Here is a 12,629-nt window from a genome sequence, read left to right as displayed (position 1 = left end):
CTAATACCTCACTTATATTTAGGCTTTTTAAAAAAACATTCTCCATAATGTTTTATATTTTTTTTCTTAAAGAGACTGTATACTTTTTTAGGTTTATTTCTTAGTACTGGAATTTTTGATGAAATTGCAATACTTTAATACTGTATACATTAAATGTATACATTAATGTATATATTATAATATACATTCAGAAAAGTGCATGTAGTGCATTTGTTAGATTTTATTGTGCGTCAGTAGTATTTATTATGCATCAATAGCTTGATGTATTTGTATAAACTAAATACACTCATGATACCAGCATGCAAATGAAAAACTAGAACACTATCAGTTCCCTAGAATCTCCCATTCTTTTTGCCAGTCACTACCACACAAAGCTAATCATTATCCTAATAGTATATTTTTATTTTGCTTGTTTTTGAGCTTTCTATAAATAAATCATACATAATGAACTCTTTCAAGTCTTTTTTCACTTCTTTCATTATGTTTGTAAAATTCATCATATTATTATATGCAGTTGTAAACTGCTTATTCTAATTGTATTAAAGAATGTACACCAATTTGCTTATTCACTCCAAGGCATTTTGATAGTCCCCAGTTTTGGGTCATTATGAATACTGCCACTAAAGATATTTGAAGATACGTCTTTTGTGGATGTATGTACACATTTCTGTTGGAATGGAATTTGGGTGGAGGGATATAGAACATACATACATTCAGCTTTACTAGCTGCACCAAATCATTTTCCAAAATAGGTGCATCTATTGTATACTCCAACCAGTGTGTACAAGAACATGGCTTCCTCCGCATCCTTGCCAATCCACTTGGTATTTTCTCTCTCTTTCTCATTTCAGCCAATCTTTGAGGTGGATAGTTTCATCTCCTTGTGGTTTGGGTCCACATTTTCCCCTGATGCCTAAGGAGAGCCTTTCCATATGTTTATGGGCCATTTTGATAATTTCTTTAGTGAGCCGCCTATTCAGGTCTTTTGTCCCATTTTTCTATTGAGCTGAGCTGTCTGTTTTTCTTACTGATTTACATGAGTTTTTACAGACTCTGTTTTTATACAAATCCTTTTGTCAACTGAATGCTTTACAAATATTTTTCTCTCACTCTGTGGACTGCCTGTTCACTATTGTCCTTTGATAAACAGAAATGATTTTAATACAGGCCTGCCGACTCCATGGCGATTATATCTTTTAGTCAATGCTTATGATTATTTCTTGGGAGCTCGAAAATAACACAAATTCTACACTTGTTCACCACAATGTTCTACATGGGTTTATCGGTTAGATTTGTTTATCATGTTCATATCCCCCTATTCTTTCTGATATCATTGTCTTCATGATCTGACAATTACCAAGAAAGATATGCAATTACCTCCCACTATAATTATTGATTTGCCCATTTGTCTGTTACTATGTTTATTTTGACTTAATGTATCTTAAAGCCATGTCATGTGGTCCATATACGTTTAGAATAGTGATATTTTTCTGGTGAATTGGGTCTTTTATCACTATAAAGTGGCTGTCTTTAATAAACGAAGTATTACTAGCATAAAATCTATTTTGTCTATCTCTGCTTTTAGCAAGAGATTTGATTTCAACAACTTAGCCTATCATTACTAGAAATGGAAGCATACATTGAAATCTTTAATCATTCTGCAGTTACTTTTTATATGTGGTATAAAATAGAAACGCAGTTTTATCACTTTCCATTGGCAAACTAATTGCTTAGTGCTATTTTTATTGCTAATTCTCCCTTTCCCCAGCAATTGGTCAGGTCATCTTGTCATATATCAAGATTCCATATATGAGTGAGTTTGTTTCTGTATTCTGATTGTTCCACCGCTGAAACATATGTCATACAACACTGACAAGATACTAAGGAGTGACTGGACCAATATTTATGGGAAAGTTGGAGCCAGAATCACAATAAACAAAGCACGGTGATTTAGTGTGACAGCCTTTACCTTTGCTGGAGAACGTGGTCTCCAACTTTGGCAACCACAAGGCAGCAGGGAAGGGTATTAACTGTGTCAGAAGTCAAGCACCAAAACCTTCCCAAGGTTAAAAGTCAAGTAGAAGATGTCACTTCAGTACGAGGACTGCAAAAAGGCTATAACATAGTAATATTGGTATGAAGTGGGAAGAAGTTTTAGAAACAGGTATATAATTACAGGCTCATTTGTACATTGCTAAACATTATCAATGTACAATCAGAATGAACTTTTTCTATTTTATAAAGACTTTCATGCTCTTAACATTTAAATATTTTATCCATTTCATTTTTAACTATCAGAAAGTATACTCTCTCTGCCCTCAAGCAATTTTCTACATATATAATCCAAATTCTTGTTATTTCCCCCAGTATGACTTCTCTCCATTCTACAGTTATGTGTAAGAGATGTAGTTGAAGGTGAGGGGTAGGTTTTATTATCTCTGGTTTAAATATCTGAAAATATTTTAGAAATTTTCATGCCGGTTTATCTTATATCTGAATGTTTATTAACTCTTTCATCTTTTTGTTACCCCAACTCCAACAGAATCCCGAGCTCAGGAAGTCTTGTGTTTTAGTCAAGTCAAATTAATATTACAAGCTCTAAAAAAGCTACAACTGAATGCCAATTATAACAATGTATTATTTTTACTTCTTAGCTAAGAGGAAAGAGTTAGTGACAGAAACTTGGAAATAATTTTTTTCTGTACATTGAAACCAAATAAGAAAAACTGAATATGATTATTTCAGCCATAAAATTAGCCATGCAGCTCCTGAATGCTTGAACCATGAAATGAAACACACAATTCTTGAAAGAAGGCTAAAATATTATACTGATCATATCAACCTCAAAACAAAGTTCTGATAAATCATTGTCATGCTCACGCTGTCAATGACCAAAGCTATTTTTTCCACTGGGATTCTACAGAAAACACCTAAAAATTCATAGATATTTTAACTTGTATATGAAATTAAACACCCATTGCTTTTCTACCCTCACATGCATTGAAAACTGTGCTCTAGAGCTAAGATTTTAGGGGAAAAATATTAAACTTAATGATCAAATTAAATCCTTGATCAAACTCTCATGCCAATGAAATGGCATTTTCTTTCCCCACATATGTTCTAGAGGAATTTGTTATTTTTGTTTGTTTTTTTAGCCTAGCTAGACTTATTTTCTTGGTCTTTTGCCCTTGTTCCTTTTCAGTCCGAACACAAATTACCATTGTTCTAAGATTTTTTTCCATCTTTTCTTATCTTCTTAGAACATTCAGCTAGTGGTAGAAGAGAGTGAACATAATATATGAAAGGTCTAATTGCTAGGCTATCTTTCAAACCATACTTTCAAACATTCTGAAATTCTACATTTCTCAGCTCATGCCCTTACTCTTTACCTATTTCCCCCTTCTTTTTGGTGATTCTCAATATGAATGGCATCTGCATGAACGTTTGTTTTTCAGAAACTACATATATTTCATTATACTCGTATAAATTACGCATTGTGTATATAAGAGGACATTTTGCTTTCATTTAAATATTTTCACCTAGAGGTTTTCATGAATTAAAAAAAAAAAAAAGGAAACCGGTCCTAAACTTGGCTCATTGCCTAATTTATTTTATTACTACCTTATTTTATTTTATAACCAAACACAAGTTTGTTTTCATGGCTAAGATAAAGCAACTGGACAAGCAGCTCCCTTCTGTGAGAACTGGGCCTCATTTATGGGACACCACCCAGATCCTCTCATCCATTCTTTGCCACCACTGCTACACTCACCTAAAGTGAGCTAAAATATTTATTGGGTTATGAGAGTAAGGATTCTTTTTTCTCTAAAATTTCATGTAAAATAATGGTGCAGTATTGGTCGTGACCAACAGCGTCTAAGGCTCCTTTGTAACCACTAAATGTAGGAAAAACCACAAATTACTGTTGCAGAGGGGTTGGCCTTGGGTTCTGGCTTCAATGACCCCCTTCCCCTAAATTCAAATACCCTGCATCTGTGTAAATAAACATCCCTAGGTGTATGGTAAGGGAATATTTAGCACAAATATGTTTCATACAAAATTAGCAGCAAAGAAAAACTTTAGACTTGCAATTACATGAAAAAAAACAAAACTTTAAGCCATTAGTGTAATTAAGATGTTTGTTCCTTTTCCCTTAAACAGGTAGAATACGATCCATCATTCTTTTACATGCATACTCTCATTGATGGAGTTTCCAAAGCACTATTTTTTTTTTCTTCCTTCCATGAAGATTTATAATGATACTTTGAATTCTGGCAAGAAACCAAAGTCTAGCATTAAATGTTTATTGGTTATAAATGCTAAATTTAGAGTAATGTTTCTGCCAGTAGGATCTGGGAAGCCAATAGATAAGCTTCTTAGTTAGGAAATATTCACTAGAAGTCTCATAGTTAATTCATAAACAGAAAGGAAATGAATTCAGACAAGATAAAGACTGAGTTATTTGGCTCTAGAGAGTGTGTCTATAGCTGTCACCCTCTTTTTCCCCTCTCTTGGTTGTTCTCTTTCCAGTTTCTGATGTCAAAACTACCTTTGGAAAGCAACCCTGAAAATCCTAGCTCGGGGGTTCTGTTAGTGGGGTAGTAACTCATAAAAGTGTGTCCTCCTTGAAACCTATCTAGTTTTGTTGACCATTGTCACCCCAGTAAATTTTAATTAAAAAAACAACAAAAAAAGTGTCTTCAGGAAGGTGATCATGGGTGCAGTCTACTCTGTCATTTTCCTTCTAAGTTTTTTAAAAAAATAATTACATTTAATGCCCTCCATGTTTTCAAGTAATAAAAAAAGTCACTTCAGTTTGACTGGATTTGGAACAGTATCCCCAGATAACTCCGAAACCCGCTGCCTATGGGTCTATCCTGCTCTCACCGGAAGAAGTAAGGTACCCATTTCCATCATCTGTTAGTCTCGCAACCTCAACATTTTATTGCCATCAAGCTGAACTCCTTGCTTCTCTGTATCACACACCTACTGAACTTCTCTTCATCCTGTGCTAGGCCAACCATCCCAGTGCGGCAGGACTGTCTTGGTTTGCTCGCTGAAAGTCCTGTACCCTATGGACCTCCCCAGGTCTAAGCAAGCTGGTTTTGTGAGCTGCTCCAACACATAACCTACTTGGGTACCATGGCTTCACTCTTCTTGGCTGCCATTTTCCTCCCCCATATCCAAATCCACGTGATGATTAAAGCAAGCTCACCCCTGCACCCTTCAGGGGGTCAGTCTTCAATCCTCATTCTCTGACTTTCTACGGTTCTCAAACTGTGCTTCGCACGATGGAGCTTTTTAATAAAAGGCTGTGTTGCCGTGCTTGAGAATGATCTTGGATACATTATCTTTCTTTCACACAGTAGACTATAACTTACTGTTGAATAGGGTCAAGGAGGTAAAAGGGGGCTTGTGTCTGTGAAGTACTGTTGTGAGGCTGGCACTGCACGAGGTAATTGGTCTCATTTACAGCAGCATACCCTGTGAGGTTGGTATTATTACATCTATTTTACAGAAATCAATTAAGTTCAGACAGGGGAGTAATTTGACCATGAAAATTCAAATCCAGACTTATCTGGCTCCTTCCACTACACCGCACTTACTGCATAGGAAATGTGTTTAATGTTTTTTGAATTTCTCACAACTCTTAACAAAGGACTGGACCTAAAGCAAAGTCTCAAGAAATATTTGCTGTTCCAAATTGCTCTTTCGTTTAGAGCTACAAACTCATGCTAATGATGGCAGGGGAGATTAAGTTTTTTAAAGATAGAAAATGTGCCTTTTATCTCAATTAAGCATAGCTGTATTTCATAAATTGGTGTTCTAATATTCATAAATGAGTTTATTCTGTTTCTTATTCTTTTAGTTAAAAATAAGGCCATAAGTGTCATACATATGTGTGTGTGTGTGTGTGTGTGTGTGTGTGTGTAATTTTTAAGTCTTGCCATTATTATGATTTTTCTTCTGGTTTTCTTATTTTTCCTTTTTAAGAAATTCTTTAGATCTCCACTACCCAATATAGTTGTCACCAGCTAACTGTGGCTATTGATCCCTTGAAATGTGGTTAGTTCAAAGTGACACATTTGTAAGTGTAAATTACACTCCAGAGTTTAAAGACATGATAAAAAATGAGAATTTAATTTAGTTTGTTAGTGATTTTTAAAATATTGATTACATGTTTAAATGACAATATTTTGAATACAGTGGGTTAAATAAAACATTCTTAAAATTTATGCTGCCTGTTTCTTTTTACCTTTTTAAGCTAGGCTACCAGAACATTTAAAATTACATATGTGGGGGTGGCTGGTTGGCTCAGGTGGTTAGAGCGCAGTGCTCATAACACCAAGGTTGCTGGTTCGATCCCCGCATAGGCCACTGAGCTGCGCCCTCCACAACTAGATTGAAACAACTACTTGACTTAGAGCTGATGGATCCTGAGAAAACACACAGTTCCCCAATAATAATAATAATAATAATAATAATAATAATAATTAAAAATAAAACAAAAATAAAATTACATATGTGGCTTGCACTATGGTTCTATTGGATAGCACTTTAGATAATTTCGACAGACATCAGATGATAAATACTTTTTATTAATTTCCTTTGAAAGAATCCTATCTTTTAATATAGCCTTATAGGATTTTTCCCAATAAAACTATATATTTCAATATTCTATATTAGGTGTTTAAGTTAATAAATATCATATGTCCCTACACATGATCAATGATTTTTTTGAGAAAATAATTCAGTGTAAAAAGAAAGTTATGTAGCTCACATGAACGTAAGTATGACAGCAAAATTCCAGGATTCTGTTTGAGGCATGACTCATGATATTCAAATGAATATATTTAAAGCCTCTTCATACTTTGGATTTCTCTCTGTTTACCATGAAACTTAACTTTAACCAAAACCACATTTTTGGGGGGGCAGGGGGCAGGTATGCATATTTCAACTGTTTCTAAAAATTTTTTAGGATCTAGAATCTGTGATATTCACACCTGACAAAATTATTAGGCCTGTAAAGCGTACTCTCATCAAAGAACAACTAAGGTGCTCTGTTAAAGCTCTTATAGGAAGCAAAATGCTTCATGCTTTTGCAGCTGCTGTGAAGATTTAGAAATTATGGCCAAATGTATTAATTATTTCTAAATGATATAGCTTTCCATAGTCCCATTTCCAAATCCTAGCCAACAGTCTGATACAAGACCATAGGAGTGGAAGGGGGTGGGTATGGGTTCAGTGTGTGTGTGTGTGTGTGTGTGTAAAGAGTTTCAGAATCCACTCTGGTGACTGAATAAATGCCCATGATAGTCTGGGAGTTTTTGCTTCCGAGAATCCAACAGAGCATCTGTTTTAGCAGATGAAGCGGTTTGTAGTTCAGTCATGCAGATAGCAAGCTTCCTTAGAAAGTCTCTCCATTTTTATTATTCCTATCTCTTATTTAGAAGCCCATAAGGAAAATAAAGTCCCTTGATAAAAAACAAAAACAAAAACAAAAAAAAAGCCTAAATGTTACAGGTGTAGACTTGAGTCCCTAGAGCGAGGATGACCACTGGAGTCACAAACTAATTCCTAGACACTTCAAAATGTTCTTTGTCACAGACAGCCAGAGGAGGCATTAAGAGAGGAACGCAGGGGTTTGTCTCCCGCAGCAGCCTTATCAGCAGGGTGGCATTTGGCACTGTCTGTCGGGATGTGGTCACGTCTCACTGCAGGCTCTTTGATCTCAGAGCCTTCATCTTTGAACAGCAGAGACGCGTTCCTATTTGCTTTTCTCTTGCTGGGCACCCAAACATTACTCTCAGTACACTCATAAAATCATTGATGATGATGGCTTCCTGAGGATCAAACGCTCTAAGAGTATTTCAACAAATAAAAGTAATAATAACAGCGACCTATTTATCTGCTTCAGGAAATGGCTGATACGACCATTGAGGTTTACAGTCAGAAGAAATTATGTAGATTCCTGATTTAAGTGTCGGGCATGGGGCGTCTGCTACTGTCCTTCAGGAAGGTAGCCTGTCCTGCAGGAGTCCTAACAAACAGACACCTTGCTAAGCACTTGCTGTGGTGAGAGTCACACTGCTTGGCTGTTTATGTGCACTATTGTATTCAATCCTCATTACAGATCCATGGTCAAATACTATCATGCTCTCCATTGCAGAACTGAGAGAATCAGAGTCAGGGTTGAAGCAAGGAGCCTCAGGTCAACATTGAGTAGCTGGTGGGAGTTGTACAAGCCAGAAAGGAGTGCTGAGTGTTTGGGGCACGTTGGGCATACATCAGAATCACTGGGCCGGCTTGTGAAACCACATATCTCTGGGCCAGCATCAGCACTTCTGATTAGTGCCTGGGGTTGGGTCCAGTCTTCTGACATATTTAGAAGGTTCTCGAAGGAATCCCATGGAAAGAGATCATCAGAACCACAGGTCTCCTACCTGCAGTGTTTGGAGGCCCATTTCTCTGCTGCTGTCATTCTGCAGGAACTTGGCTGCGGAGGGACCTGATTTCATTTTCTGAAAGCTTTAACAATTAATGTGGGAGCCCCCCATTAATGGCAAAGGGTTTGGCAGTTGCCTGGCTTATATAGGCTTCTTCCTCTTGGTAGAACTCTGTATTTTACACTGTTTACCAGCTTCCCTGGTTGCAGAGATTAGTTATTTATTTCTTAGCCTTGGGTTCATTGATTCTGCTGATAGGACACTTGCCAGAAACTGAGTATGGACCTGCGTTCTCGAATTAGAGGCTTGGTCTGCTCTATAAAAGTGATACTCTAAGCTCAGCCCTTGAAATCCGCAGAAAGCCATTTCAACAATTTATATACTCCTAATTCCAGCCCCTGCTTCCTTTTCCAGTCTGAAGAAAGGATAAGATTCTCACACCACCTGGTAAGGTAGGGAAGATTAGACATAGTGGGTACAGTACAGAATGAAGGAATAAAGTCGGTCCCTTCTGGCCCCTATCCAGCTTCCTTTGCTCTCTGTTCTTTGAGATTTCGAAGTGCAGTGGGTTTAGATTAATGTACTCTTGGCGTTGTTTCCTGTCTCAAAGCAAAAGGTATGTCAGCGGTGTCTGATATCAAATAATTTAACCAGGAGGGCAGGTAAGCTGAAGCAAAGAAAGACCTAAGCTCATTTTTCATCAGGTTAAGATGAAGAAAAGGGAAGCTTCGGATATCATTCATTTTGATCCAAGGCATGTTGACCAAACACCTACTAAGCACTTTGAAATGTTCTTGCTATATTGTGGGCTGGAAATTAATGGGTATTGAATGAATCTATTACTGAGGGCATTGTGTTGTGCACAAATATGAGTGAAAGCTGGTGCCTGCCTTTAAGAGTTTTAATCAGTTGTGGGAGGAAGGCAAGGCTTTTGTGTAACTAACTCCCATCAAGGCAGAATGTGATGGGTGTAATAGAGGCAGAGAGAGCTATGAAGTTACAAGAGGCAGAAACATTTGTTTTGACCAGAGGGATTAGATGATAGAGAAGTTGGCCTTTGATGTCCAAATTGATTCTCACAAAAGTTTCAGATACATATTCTCCTGGTACAGTTTAAGGGTCTTGCTGACAGAGGAGAGAAGAACCCTGTGGAGAGCTTGGGGAGGGAGAGTGGGGTGAGGGGAGGGCAGGGTAGTGAAGTAGGCTCTCAGGAAAACTTTTAAAATTTGTCACAAAAAGGATAAGGCTGTGACCTTTTGGGATGTGTCAGGAATTATATTAAAAAAATCCAAACAAGGGTACAGATGTGTTGTGATGTGAACTAGATATCAGTTTTCTGATGGCATGAGTTGACAGAATGTACTAGTCTCCTAGAGCTGCTATAACAAACTACTGCAAACCGGGTGGCTTAAAAGCAGCCAAATTTATTCCCTCCCAGTTCTAGAGGCCAGCAGTTCAAAATCAAAGTGTCAGCAGGCACAGTCTATCCCATGCCTCTCTCCCAGCTGCTGCTGGTATGGCAATCCTTAGTGTTCCCTGGCTCACAGACACATCACTCAAATCTCTAAACCCATCTCCACATGGCACGCATCCCTGTGTCTGTCTTCACGTGGCCTTCTTATAGGGATGCCAGTCATTGGACTGAGGGCCTACCTTAATCCAGTAGGACCTCTTTTTAATCGCATCTGCAAAGAACTTATTTTCAGGTAAGGCCACATTCTAAAGTTCTAGGTGGACATGAATTTTGGGAGACAACACTATTCAACCCAGTCCACTGCGTCAAGATTGTGAGACTGCTGTTTAAGTATCATAACATTATAGCTGACCTTTGAACAGCTCGAGGCTTAGGGGTCCCGACCACCCCATGGTAGAAAATCCTCCTATAAGTTAAGTTGGTTCTCTGCATACTTGGATTCCTCAATGGGCATGGAGGACACAGTTGACCCTTGAATAATGTGTGTTTGAATGGAGCGGGTCCATTCATATGCAAATTAAAAAACAAATCCATAGTTCAAACCCGTGTTGTTCAAGGGTCAACTGTACTGTTTTGGATGATTTCCAGAATTCTCTAAAACCTGGGCAGAGGGGAAACAAAGATGAGATCAGTATCTCAGAATTGAAAGCTAGCTGGAGCCTGAGAGAGGAAAGCCCTTATCAGAGGTCTGAGGATCAGGAAGTCTACTGGAAACCATGAGCCCACTATAGGAAGATGCAGAAATCTACATTTCAGAAGCCAGAGCAAAGGGGAGAAGATTGCTTTCATGTAGGTACTGTGCTTGGTCTTCTAGGTGGAAATTCCTGTCCTTTCTATCCTAAAACAGCTGGCTTATATATTCCTATTTCCAAATTCCAATGGATCTGAGGCTCATTAATATTCCTGACATATTTCTTTATCTATTATGAGACAAGAGTCAAGCAGTCCTCTGTTCCCTGATTATTTTTAGCAGCACTAAAAATAAACTAGTATAAAAATGGGAACTGGCTATTGATCTGAGTGCTGAAGGGTGGGGAGAATATTTTATAAGTGGAGATGAAGGACTCCCCAGCTGAAGAACCAGGATAGTTCCAGAAGTGAGAAAAGTGAATGCTTAGTTCAGTATTAAAAGTTGTCCATTTCGGAAAAAAAAAAACAAAAAACGCACTCACACAGTAAGACGTAATAGGACATGATTCTAAAAAGTTATGTTGGGGTCAGATAGTGAGAGGCTTGGAATGACAGGCTATGAAAGGAATTTGACCTCTTTTATATGAATAATAGATTGTATCTAAGGTGTTGAAGCAGAGAGGTAGCATGACCAGGTCACATGATAGATGCTCCTGGGAGGGAAAGGGATGAGGGCAAAGTCATCTTTTAGTAAGGATGTGACTAAGCCATATAAGAAGTCCTGTGTACCTGCCCTAGCACAGTGGTGATATGAATGGGAATAAGACATTCCAGGGACATTTCAGGAGTAGAAATCATAGGTCTTGATGACAAGGCATTGAGAGAAAGAACACATACATAAAACAACATGGACTTCCACTTGGATAGACAGAATAATAAGATAAATGATGACATAGTTGAGCAAGAAAAAGGCACCTAGGAAAGAATTACACTTTTGTTGATTTTTATTGGTTGTTTGTAGGAAAGATCATGCATTTGATTATAGATACGTTGAATTTATGATGCCAGTAAATCATCCATACAGAGATATTTAGGTGTAAGCTGAAATATAAAATCTGGACTTCGGTAAAAATGCCAGGATACAAAATTATAATTTGGGAGAAGGCTACAGGAAGTTTTAGCCACATGAATAGATATGTTTCTGAGAAAAAGAGTATGAAGGGATGACAAGGGACATCCAGGTACTGAAACGTCAGTAAAAACCTGCATAAAAGAGTTAACTGAAGGAGAAGCCAATTAAGGAAATGAAATGGTTACATGCAGTGAAATGTAAATGAACCCCAAAATACTGTGTCATGAAAAATGCAGAATTTCCAGTTGTTTCAAATGCCATTGGGGACCAAAGAACTGGGTTCGTGACCATTCTGTCACTTCTCTTTTGGTACCTGTGCAAATCATTTCACATCTTGGAGCCACAGTTTCTACATTTATAAAATGGAAGCAGTACTAACACAACTTGTGAAAATGAAACACAGTAGTTGGTCGGAATGTAGGACTTCATGAAATGCATTAAACACTATTATTATAGAAAGTTTGGGCGAGAGCATGAAGAGTGTGGCTGGCACACTGGAAGTCTCTGTGTGTCTGCTGAGACGGCACTTTCTCTCCAGGGGTCCCAACACCAGGTTGGAGCTCGACAGAAGCAAGGATGACATGAAAAAGGAGAAACAGTGAGTGTCAACTCCACTTCTCAGGTGTTTAGCAATGAAGCTAGGAAAGGCCATGAGATGAAATTTGAGAAGGAAACAAGATTGGAAGGGGATTTTGTATGTTATTCTCTTTGGGATTTGGTCAGATTAGAATGTGCGTATACTGAACAGAAGACTAGAGGCTAATTATAAAACAGGAGCGACAAGTTATGTGGAAACCAACAGGAGGTGATAGAACCAAGTGTAACTTGGAGTTAATAGGACAGAAGGAATGAGCCTAGGTTAAAAACAATTTTTGAAAAGCAGTAAGGTATATATATATATATATATATATATATATATACACACACACACACATACATTATACAT

This window comes from Hipposideros armiger, unplaced genomic scaffold, assembly GCF_001890085.2.
Source record: "Hipposideros armiger isolate ML-2016 unplaced genomic scaffold, ASM189008v1 scaffold_150, whole genome shotgun sequence".
NCBI classification, from domain to species: Eukaryota; Metazoa; Chordata; class Mammalia; order Chiroptera; family Hipposideridae; genus Hipposideros; species Hipposideros armiger.
This window is presented reverse-complemented; position numbering follows the sequence as displayed.